The sequence below is a fragment of the Canis aureus genome, chromosome 24, assembly GCF_053574225.1.
Source record: "Canis aureus isolate CA01 chromosome 24, VMU_Caureus_v.1.0, whole genome shotgun sequence".
NCBI classification, from domain to species: domain Eukaryota; kingdom Metazoa; phylum Chordata; class Mammalia; order Carnivora; family Canidae; genus Canis; species Canis aureus.
The window spans coordinates 21,528,314-21,540,794 of record NC_135634.1 but is presented as its reverse complement, the minus strand read 5'-3'; the positions used below and the strand labels follow the sequence as shown (position 1 = coordinate 21,540,794).

Genomic DNA, 12,481 nt, shown 5'->3' with positions numbered 1-12,481 from the left:
AGTGGATCTGTGAAACTAAAGGGCCAAGTTATCTGGTTCCAACACTCCCAAAATAGAATGGTGAGACAGATATTAGAGTTGCAGGCATTCCAGTTCAAAAAAGAATAAAGGAAGATAGTCATTGTCCTCAAATGCACAGCCACTTGCCAAAAGTGATGAAAGAGTGCTCCTCTCTTCCCTGATACAGTAGTTGGTTTGGGTTTTTTTTTTTTATTTGTTTTGTGTTTGTTTTTTGTTGTTTTGAGAAGAGGAAAGCCTCTTTGTATTACCCTCACCTGAAAGGGTTTTATGCTTTAATAGGCATAATCACCAGCTTTTTTGGCTCAGTTATCTGTTCCCACTGCTGACAATCTCACAGATTCAAATCACTATATTCACTTCCTGATTCAGTGCTGGCACCAACCCACAAATCACGTTTCTCTCAGTGTAACTTTATATCAAAACACCCTTTGCTCTTCCCTATCACTAGGTCTTGTATAAAATTGTAGCTAGGATTTCACACATATTTCCATAAGTCTGAATCTCAGGCTATGCCACTTAAACAGGCAAAATACTCCGAAAGTTCTTGTTATCTAATCCTGGAACAATGAGTCTAGTCACCCAGCATACACAGTAATCAGTGGGTCACTCAGGTGACCTTCGTAGGATCAAGAAATTTAGCTTGTTACAATTAAAATGAACTGCACTCTATTATAATGAATACTCCACAAATTGTTAATTGAGTTTATTTGGAAAACTTAAAAATTAAAAATTCTTCTAAGGACATATTTTAAGACCTGCCGAAATTAGGGATTGTTGCCAGGAAAGTCTACACTGGTATTTCTTTAGTGCAGAGTTAAAAACTATAGGACATCAGGCAAAATACATTCACTGTTTTAAAGTTCTTTATAACATACATTCCCACTAATATCCAGATATTACCTGCTTGGTGTTCTGTGGGAAATTACCTTTATACAATGATAACCCCCAAATATACTCCAGACAAGCTATCCCAGAGATCACAGAAAGGCTAACATACCATGAAAAGCAGGGGGAAAAAGAAAATTAACATCCTTAAGATAGGGTACAAATGGAGAAGAAAGACCAATGATTTGAAACATGGTTGTGGGGCAGCCTGGGTGGCTCAGCGGTTTAGTGCCACCTTCAACCCAGGGCTTGATCCTGGAGACCTGGGATCGAGTCCCACTTTGGGCTCCCTTCTTGGAGCCTGCTTCTCCCTCTGCTTGTGTCTCTGCCTCTCTCTGTGTGTGTCTCTCATGAATAAATAAAGTCTTTTTTTAAAAAAATGAAACCTGATTGTGCAATGCTCGTGTGTCCTCTCTTTTTGGCATATTAGCCTTCCTGTTGATGGTGAGGTAATTAGGACTAGAGTTGATGTTTGAACAAAGGTTCAGAGACGGAAGATGCGTAAGCTAATAACACTGACTATCAAAGAGAAGTAGGAACAAGAGTGCCTGGGCACATCTTTAGTTTGCTAATTAACCTAGTGGGCAGGTACAGCTTTTACACTCTTGGAACAGATCATGTGGGATGCAGTATGAATGTCACCACTGGGTGGCAGAATTAAGACCAGTAAATATTCTGTTTCTTTTTCTTTTTCTTTTTCTTTTTTTAATTTTTTTTTTATTATTTATTTATGATAGTCACAGAGAGAGAGAGAGAGGCAGAGACATAGGCAGAGGGAGAAGCAGGCTCCATGCACTGGGAGCCCGACGTGGGATTCGATCCCGGGTCTCCAGAATCGCGCCCTGGGCCAAAGGCGGGCACCAAACCGCTGCACCACCCAGGGATCCCCTTCTTTTTCTTTTTTAAGATTTTATTTATTTATTCATGAGAGACACAGAGAAAGAGAGAGAGGCAGAGACACAGGCAGAGGGAGAAGGAGGCTCCATACAGGGAGCCCTATGTGGGACTCAATCCTAGGACTCCAGGATCACTCACGCCCTGAGCCGAAGGTTGGATACTTCAACCACTGAGCCACCCAGGCATCCCAAGACCCGTGAATGTTAATGACTTATCAGCTAAAAGGCTAGTATCCAAGATCTAAAAGAACTTATCAAACTCAACACTGAAACAGCAAGTAATCCAGTCAAGAAATGGTCAGAAGACATGAACAGATATTTCTCCAAAGAAGACCTACATATGGCCAACAAGCACATGAAAAAGTGCTCCGCATCACTTGCCATCAGGGAAATACAAATCAAAACCACAGTGAGATACCACTTCACACCAGTGAGAATGGCTAAAATTAACAAGACAGGAAACAACAAATATTGGCGATGATGTGGAGAAAGGGGAACACTCTTCCACTGTTGGTGGGAAAGCAAACTGGTGCAGCCACTCTGGAAAACAGTGTGGAGGTTCCTCAAGAAGTTAAAAATAGAGCTACTCTGTGACCCAGCAATTGCACTACTGTGTATTTACCACCAAGATACTGATGTAGTGAACTGCTGGGACACCTGCACCCCAATGTTCATAGAAGCAATGTTCACAATAGCCAAACTATGGAAGGAGCCACGATATCCTTCAACAGATAAATGGATAAAGAAGATGTGAGATATATGTGTGTGTATATATATATATATATATATTTACACACATACATATGTACACACACACACAATGGAATATTACTCAGCCATCAGAAGAGACAAATACCCACCATTTGCTTTGATGTAGATACAACTGGAGGGTATTATACTGAGTGAAATAAGTCAATTGGAGAAGGACAATCATCATATGGTTTCACTCATACGTGGAATATAAGAAATAGTGAAAGGGATTATAAGGGAAAGAAGATAAACTGGGAAAAATTAGAGAGGGAAACAAACCATGAGAGACTCCTAACTCTGGGAAACAAACAAAGAGTTGCAGAAGGAGAGGAGAGTAGGGAATGGAGTGACTGGGTGATGGGCACTGAGGAGGGCATTGATGGGCTAAGCACTGGGTGTTGTACTATATGTTGGCAAATTAAATTTAAATTTAAATTTTTAAAAAAGACCTATGAATGAAAAAAAAAGACCTACGAATGTTGAGTGTCTCATGTATATTGAGTGTTATTGCTTATATTGCTGAATATATATTGCTTAATGAATGTTAGATACCTCTTGTATGTTTAGTACTTCATTAATATTGGGTATCTCTTGGTTTTTCCAGCCTTTTCTACCTATGTTCACAAGTATATGCCCTGCTGACTTTATCTATCCACCATATATCACAGGGTAGTAACTTTATTATTTTTTAAAAGATTTATTTATTAGAGACAGAGAGAGAGAAAGAGAGAGGCAGAGACACAGGGAGAGGGAGAAGCAGGCTCCATGCAGGGAGCCTGACATGGGACTCAGTATTGGCTGAAGGTGGCGCTAAACAGCTAAGCCACTGAGGCTGCCCTATCTGTTAACACATGAGTTTTGTCCATCCTATTTCTTTTTTTCCAGGGCAGAACTGAATATTCTCAAACAATACAGTTCTGGGCCATGGGGTTGCTATTGTACCATGGTGATGGGGGTGCTCGCAATGCAGACAAACTTCTTATAACTCCTTACTTTTATCAAGGTAGAATTCACAGAACCATGGTAATATCTAAGCACAATATTATTTTATTTGGGACACTGTTTTACAAGACATTTACAGACATTAGATGTTTTCTTCTCACTGCAGATAGGTAGCCTAATTTTTGGAAGCAGCACAGAAATTCTGAGCCTGGTAGATTCTGAGATTAGTAGACTAATAGTCACAGGCTATTAATAATATATGCTTTCTATGATCCTTTTAAAATAAATCCTAAATCCTTTTATGGTAGTGTAATAGTTCTTACATGGGGGATTATCCCAAAGATCCTTTGTAAATAGACAAGAATGAGTCCACTTGCACATTAGTTTTTTTTTTGTAATATTGTTTATACTGTGCACTACCTTATTTCTTTAGAAGAATGTGTTTAAAATGCATGATTTCTGACATCTTGCCAGCAGTTCTCAACCTTCACTTTGCATCAGAACCATCTAGGGAGCCTCAAAAAAATATTCTTGCTTGGACTCCACTCTCAGAAATTATTATAATTTTCCCAAGTTTGGGCCTAAACATCCATATCTTAAATCATACCCAGTTAATAAGCAGCATTCAGTCAGAACCAGTACATTAGACATGGGCAATCTATCTAGACAATGTGCTATATATTTTGGTGATATAACAATAGATTCCATCTGGGGAAGAACCTTCTCTGTAATTTTTCTGCTATTTTTGTTAGAAGAATCTAGTGGTGTTAAATCTCCTCTTCAACAGACTTGGGTATTTTACATGGTAAGGACTACAACCAGTTTCCTTGAACATTTTCTTTATTTGTTCTAATGTGAATATTTCTAGCTTGATCTCATTTCTTCTCAGCAAGTGTTACAGAAGGGATCCTGTTTGATTAGGGTTCTTACTAGATCCTGTACTTTAGGGAAGATGATTAAGAAGGAGCTTCCTTGAGCTGAGGTAATTCCCAATAAGGTGTTTTTACAGATTCAGGTGTGGGCTTTTCCTACACAATAAAAAGAATTTACCAGTCAGCCTGATCTACTCTGCTCCTGGAACCTTAAGCGAATAGGAGTTTGTATTAATATACAATTGCAACAAATTCCCACAAGCTTAGTGCCTTGAAACAACACCAGTTTATTAACTTAGAACTTTGTAGGTTAGAAGTCCAACTCAAATCTCATTGGCCAAATCAAGGGGTCAGCCTCCTTCTAGAGGCTTTAGAGCAGAATACATTTCTGTGCCTTTTGCAGCACAAAAATTAGTAAGCCCTCAGTATATAGGAAATATATGGAGGGATTGCAAAAAAAGTTATGTGAATAAAATCAGGTTCTTGTACTGGAAATCATTTTCTTTTGATTAGAATTGAGCTGAAACATTAATAACAAAAGCTCTACCAATTCTCAAATTAGCTTTATTCTTTCCCCACTAACCAGCCAACAAAATCTTTAAGCCCTCAGGGAAAGGAAAAAAAGAATAACTAGCAGTAGTAAGAGCTTATCCATCCAACCAGGTCTAGAAGTGCTCGTTCACTAGTCTTGCTCCTACCCTGGCAGATACACAGAAACAAATGGTAGAGATTACCCGTGAGTGGAGGTTGTATAAGCCATTCCCTTCTCCCAGCAATTCTACCACCCCAGGAGTGCCATGTTGGATGGTGCTATTTTACAGAATTGGCAAAAGAAGTCAGAAGGATATGCATATTCCTAGCATACCTTCTACAAATACTGTAGCAGTTCATATCCCCACCAACAGTTTATGATAGGAGCTTAAAAAATTATCTAAGGAGGTCTCTGACTAGCCATACTTCATGAAAGCAGCAAAAGAGAATTTACTTAGATTGACAGTTGGCAACGTTCTTGTGTTGCTTGCTGTACAAAGGGATGTGGGTAGAAATAGAGTTATTGTGCATTCAGACACCAAAATTCCTACTAACTGGGGGTGGGCGGGGTCACAAGAGGCTAGATGAGAAATTGGGAAAATGAGGGAAACAAGTCTTTTGCATGGGTGGGGACTGAAGTGGAAATAAACCAAAGCAGATTTTCTCCAGTTTGCCAGGTTAGATGACTTGCAGCGCCATCTTCTGGCAAAGAAGCCAAAAACTTTCAATTTCTATGCTGGTAATAAAGTTTTTTCTTTTCTTTTCTTTTCTTTTCTTTTCTTTTCTTTTCTTTTCTTTTCTTTTCTTTTCTTTCTTTTCTTTCCTTTTCTTTTCTTTTCTTTTCCTTTCCTTTCCTTTCTTTGTTTAATTTATTAAAAGCATGGCTAACCCAAAAACTGGGAAAAATCAGAGAGATCTTGGGTGTTGGCGTTTTGGAGACAGGATGAGAGAGAAGGAAGCAGATTTCTTTGAAGCAATGATCGGAATCTGACCTTTGAGGTCTCTGGCAAAATCTGTGGACTCTCCACCGGGCTACATACATCACATGTACAACAGGTACAACCTAGAGTGTAACTTATGCAGTAGACAAGCTACCATTCTCCTTCAGCTTCAAATTTGGCTTCTCCAGTATTTCAGGTGTACTCCAGGTAAGGCAACTTAGCCATAGGCCTATTCAGGACAATAGACTTAATCCCTTGTTACTAGAAAACCTGTCCCTATCTTTGAAAGTCCTGCCATCTTTCAATATACCGGTAAGTAATTTACATACACATTGGATGTAAATGTGTAGAAAACCACATTACAGTCTTAAAAAAATTTCAAGACTTAAAAATACCTTCTTGCTAATCATCCAAAAATGTACTGGAAAAAGACTAAATTACTTTTAAAAATGCGGTATCCCTAAGTAACAGACATCACGTTAAAAAAAAAAATCCTGTTCTCTCTGTAGTACATGTGGGACCAATTTATAAAATACTTTATTCAAAATCAGCCCGTTAGTGACCTCCAGCCCTCCTCTCGGCTTTACTCCCTTCTTTTCAACTCCTAAGTCTCCCGCATCCTGTTCCACCTGTTGCGCCTTGGCCCCGCCCCTCCGCCCATTGGCTCCGCCCCTCCGCCCATTGGCTCCGCCCCTCCGCCCCTCGGTCCTGCCCCTCCGTGCCACGCCTTCACGCCACGCCCAATGCGCGCCGGCTTCCGCGCGCTTACGTCACACGCCCGCGCCAGTGACGCGCCGGCCGCTCCCCCTTCCACTGCATTCACTCTAGGGTTTTAGGGCGTGAGGGTGCGGGTCCTCAGCTGGGAGTCCTGAGAGGTTCCCCGCGTAGCCCCGAGTCCAGAGCCGGCGTGGCGGGGCCAAAGGACGTGGCAGGCAGGTAGCCTCCCAGTCCCAGTGCCATCTCCCCACCCCCACCCCTGAGGCCACTGGCAACCATCTCTGTGAAGTTGCAGGGGCGGTAACCCGGGCGCTCCCCCCGCCCCCTCTACCGCCCCTGCCGCCGCCCGCCGTTTCCAAGCGGCTCGGAAACCAGTTTCTTGGCTCCGAGCGTGTGGACCTGTGTCACGGGGCGTTGCCGGAGGCGGGAAGGAGTCAAGTCTGAGGGGTCAGCCAAAGTCTGGAGTCTCGTTGCCCTCCTTCGGCTGGCCTGTGGCGGGTTAGATAGACTATTTCTCTTCCAGGATGTCATTCTCGGAATCCGGGGTGCCGCCTCTGCCTCGCTAACCGCTTCAGGAAGACTGCTTCACCTAGACTGATGCTTACTGGTCCTTACCGTTACTCCCACTAACGCCCGGTGTCGTTGAGGTGAGTTAAACTTGTGGGGAGCAGTGATATGCAAAATAGTGAAATCATACTGGAAATGAGGAGACCTGACTGAGATCTGCTTATGTAAAGCCTGCAGGTTACTCGCTTTAAATGCACAGAAAATAATAGCTTCCGTCTCATTAAAATGTTAATCCTGTGAAGAACAATATGTATTACGAAGCAGTCCTTAGACATTAGTTAATGCGCTACAGTGATAAAGGAATTAAAATAATAACAAAAATCTTGATATGGATAAGCAGTCACTTACTTTGCATATATGTTGTCCTAGATTTTAAATTACATATACAGTTTAATAAAAAATGGGTAGCAATTAACTGGTTACCTTATAATCATGTATTTCAGTTTTACATAATTTGTATGGGAGGCGTACAAAGTTTTACTACTTTCAGAGTTCATAACTTTTTTATGCAGGTCTAATTTTTATTCTCTAAGCGCCAGCTCCAAGAAGCAGACATTTTTTTATTGCCATGGTAACATCAGAAGTATTTCTGAAGGATTAAAAGTAATATCCAATGTATGCTAATAGCTTTTTCTTATGATGCAGCAGTATTGTAGAGATGATGGAGGGGAGCCAAATACACAGAGAAGCAGTCCTTTGTTTCTACTTCAGATTTGTTTGGTATTAGAGAATCCACAGATCTATTTCATGTAAGATTGCTCTTTGTTCTAGGTGAAAGGTAAGGAGTCTCTTGTGGGAAAACAGGTTTTTATACAGTAAAAGTCAGCATTAGGAGTTTAGTAAGGGTTATGGAACTTGGCCACAGTTCTTTTTGAGGTCATTTTAATACAATGACATTGTATTCCAAGTACATTTTACTCTAATCTCTCCTTTTTTAAAAAAAATGGTTTTCTACCTCTATTTCTTTTTTTGTAAGATTTTTATTAATTTATTCATGGGAGACAGAGAGAGAGAGAGAGAGAGAGAGGCAGACACAGGCAGAGGGAGAAGCAGGCTCCATGCAGGGAGCCCGGTGTGGGATTCCATCCTGTGCTGAAGGCAGACGCTCAACCACTGAGCCACCCAGGCGTCCCTAATCTCTCCCTTCTAATCTAAATTGTGGATATGACATCATTTCATGATTATAAGTTATTTACACGTTGGTAGTTTCCAGAAGCCGTTAATTGTACAGACGTAGAAGAAAGACAAATGTTTTGAATAAAGTCTAATAGGAATTCCATTTTTGCTTTCTGCTTCTTTGAATAAGAAGAAAGAAGTCAGGGTCTTGACTCACCAAGATGGTAAATTGTCCATCTCCCACTATCTAAAATGTTACTTAATATTTGGAAAACTATGTATATGGATTGTAGCTGCAGACAGTACCATAAGCACTTCTGAAATCTGTTGACATTCCTCTACCAGTGTTTCCCTTCAGGAGAATTTGTCCATCAAATGGCTGAAACAACTGGAGATTTAAGGTTTCAGATTGGAGGGGATACAGTTTTCATTCATATACCCTGGCACTTTCTATAGTTGGTACACAAATTTTATTGTGTTAAGCATTGCTTATTGTAGCTTAAACATTTTTTAGTTAACTGTGGGGAAAGATGTCTGTTTACACTAGAGGCTAAGATATTTTTGTGGAGCATAGTTGACATAGTTGAAAAGTGCACTGTATAGGAAAACTTTGGTCAGGGTTAGAACTTTGGAAATGGGAAGCTATTGAAGGGTTTTAACTGGAGAAATTGGTTTAGCTAGCATTCTTCTGTCAGCATTTATTGCTTTTAAGTTTTGTTTTGAATGAATAATATATTTATATAGCTTAAAATTCAGAAGGAACAAAAGATTAAAAAAAAATCTTCCTCTTAATCATTCGGTTCTCTTCCCTGAAGGCAGCCAATAGTGTACCAGTTTATAGTGTATCCCTTCAGAGGTATTACATATACAAGCAATTATATGTGTGTGTACACATGTAGGGGTTTTATATATTTGTATGCACAGTCATATATAAGTAAATAAATATAAGCATATACATGTATATTTCCTTTTTTTTTTTAAATTTTTATTTATTTATGATAGTCACAGAGAGAGAAAGAGAGAGAGGCAGGGACATAGGCAGAGGGAGAAGCAGGCTCCATGCACCGGAAGCCCGATGTGGGATTCGATCCCGGGTCTCCAGGATCGCGCCCTGGGCCAAAGGCAGGCGCCAAACCGCTGCGCCACCCAGGGATCCCTGTATATTTCCTTTTAACACAAAAATGATAGTATGCCATATTTATAATTCTGATACTTAGAAATTAATCCATATCAATAGAAATGTTGCTTTTTTATTTTTATGGATATTTACATTTTACCATTTCAAACAGTGCTGCAGAGGAAAACTTTGTATATGTTTCATTTTCATATATTTGGAAGTATTTATAGGGTAGATTCCTAAAAATAGAATTGCTAGATCAAAATGAGCACTAATAATTTTGGTAGATACTATGAACTTTTTTTTTTTTAAGCAAGTCTTTTTTTTTTTTTTTTTTAAAGATTTATTTATTCATTCATTCAGAGAGAGCGAAGAGAGAGGCAGAGACACAGGCAGAGGGAGAAGCAGGCTCCATGCAGGAAGCCCGATGTGGGACTCGATCCCCGGTCTCCAGGATCACACCCCAGGCTGCAGGCGGCACTAAACCACTGCACCACCGGGGCTGCCCAATACTATGAACTTTTATTTTCCATAGTATTTGTATCAATTTGTATTCTCATATTATGTTTCCTTATCTTCCCTTCCAACATAATACAGTAACAAACTTTATGAATTTTGCTATTCTGTTGGGTGGAAAATGCTATCTCGTACTTTTTTTTTTTATTGAGGTAAAATATACATAAAATTTATCCCGTACCTTTAAATTGTATTTCTCTTTACAAGACATTTGGTACTTTTGCTCATTTTAACGTTAATTATATTCCTTTTTGTTAACTTGTAACTTCATATCCTTTGTCTCTTTTCCCGTTAGATTGGTTTCTTTGTCTTGTGAATATGTGGGAATGTTTTATTAGAAAAACAAGCCCTTGGTGATATGAACTAATATATATACAAATATATGTATATTCTTTTTGTCGTTTGAATTTTGACTTATACTAGCTTTTGCTACACTTTTTTTTTTTTTAAATAGGCTCAACACTGGGCCCAATGTGGGGTTTAAACTAAGGGTTGTGAGTTAAGCCCAGTGCAGGGCTTAACATATTGAGACCTGAGCCGAGATCAAGAGTTGGACACAACTGACTAAGCCACCCAGGCATCTCGTTTTTACATGATTTCTATGTAGTTGTATTAATACCTTAAAGCTTTTGGGGTTTGTGTCATACTAAGCTACTGTACTCTAAGATTATAAAAGTCATTCTAATGGTCTATTGCTATAATGGTTTTGGGGGTTTTGTTTGTTTGTTTATTTATTTATTCATTCATTCATTCATTCATAGAGACACAGAGAGAGAAAGAGAGGGGCAGAGACACAGGCAGAGGGAGAAGCAGGCTCCATGCAGAGACCCCGACATGGGACTTGATCCCGGGTCTCCAGGATCACACCCTGGGTTGCAGGCAGCACTAAACCGCTGCACCACCGGGGCTGCCCTGTTTTTGTTTTTTACATTTAAGTAGTTTATCTAGAATTTGTATTGATGTAAAGAGAAGAAAATGGGTTTAAGTTTTTCTTTTCCACATTACTACCTAGTTGTGTAAGTACTATTTTAAAATTTAACTTCCCCCAACCAATTTGAAATATCACCGTGGTTATCACCAAGTTAAAAATATTTACTCGGTATTTTTGATTGTTTTGGGAGGTGGGGTGGTATGGTAATGAGCTACAGCATCATGACTGGAGCATTTTTTTATGTTGACCTTCACTTAATCTCCCAGGTCATATATATGGTATTCTCCCAGGTCATGTATATGTATTGGTATCACCAACCTAGAGACATCTTCAGTTTTTTGCCAACATGAGAGAAGGGTGGTCCCCTAAATGAGAGAGGTGGAGGAGGCAACTGTGTCTAACTGCTTATTACAGTCTTTCAACCAAGTCTGTTTTTGTTCTGATATTACCCTCACTCTCAGAGGCACCTGATTCTTCTAATTATTGAGTTCTTCTTTAGTGGGACTTATTTGCCACTGCTGAATTACGGTACAGCTTTCCCTAGTCTCCTACGTCAGTTACTGCTTGTTCTTTTGTCAGCTTCCAGAAATTTATTGCTGTTGCTTACTCTCCTGTTCTACCTGTTTGATCCCTTTAAAGTTGTGTTAGGTTTAGGGAAGAAGTTGAGGTAAATATGTATGTCCAGCTTGATATATATTTAACTCTAAATTGCAGTTTATTTTTTAACTTTTTAAAGATACAGGCTGAGGAAATTACTTTTGTATCTTCTTTTGATTTCCCTGAAGGAAAGGCTTTGGCCATTATCTCTTTATCATTCCTACTCTTTCTGGGTAATGGTACAATTCTATACAATGTTGAAGTTTTCTATTTTTTTTATCTACTCTTATTTTTTTTCTTGCATCATAGACTATTAGAGTTGGTAGAACCCTTAAGTAGCATTCTGTTTAAATTGTTAGTGTTTTCAGAAGAGGGAACCAAGGTGCAGAGAAGTGAGGTGGTTTGCTTTTTGGTAGTGTAGCTTTTCTCTTCAAATCCATTTCTTTATATCTTACATGATGTAACTCTTTTGAAAGGTCAAATACCAAAAATGTCTTTGATTTTATGCTTTGAGTGTCTTTAACATTATAGATATTAAATTGATATAATTCCTAGAGAGCTTAATACTGTCAAGTTGGTATGTGATTTTCATTTGATATTGGAAACCAAAGTATAGAAAGGACAAACATTTGTATTTTCAGTTTATTAGAAATGCAAAATTAGAAAAAGATTATTATGTTTCTTCAGTTATATGTTAGGATGATTTTGTATGTGTAAACCTATAGTCCATTTTGTCACTATTTTTAATTGGTTTGAAAAATCTTTTAGGATTGTAATTCAGGGACGCCTGGATGGCTCAGCAGTTAGTTGAGTGTTTGCCTTTGGCTTGGGGCGTGATCCCAGAGTTCTGGTATCAATTCCCACGTCCAGTTCTCTGCGTGGAGCCTGCTTCTCCCTCTGCCTGTGTCTCTGCCTCTCTCTCTCTCTGTCTCTCATGAATAAATAAATAACATCTTTAAAATTTTTTTTTAAAAAAGGATTGCAATTCAGCTGAGAAGTCTCATGACTAGGAAGTAACTAGCTTGGTCAAATATGTGTAAGACACTGAAATGTGTAAGACTGATATGTGTAAGACACTATAT

General features: G+C 39.2%; 1 protein-coding gene across 17 annotated transcripts in view; it reads left to right on the top strand.

Moving 5' to 3' along the window:
- NEK1 (NIMA related kinase 1) overlaps positions 1-12,481 on the top strand; it is a 230,825-nt gene that overhangs the window by 3,592 nt on the left and 214,752 nt on the right. For 8 of the 17 annotated variants that reach the window (XM_077868532.1, XM_077868528.1, XM_077868534.1 and 5 more), the window contains exons 1-2: positions 6,618-6,774; positions 7,079-7,202. The gene's annotated coding sequence lies outside the window, so the exon portion shown is untranslated. Of the gene's footprint in view, positions 1-5,934; positions 5,954-6,614; positions 6,775-7,078; positions 7,203-12,481 lie in introns of those variants that run through there. The other 9 variants (XR_013363014.1, XM_077868535.1, XM_077868536.1 and 6 more) reach the window with 4 other exon arrangements.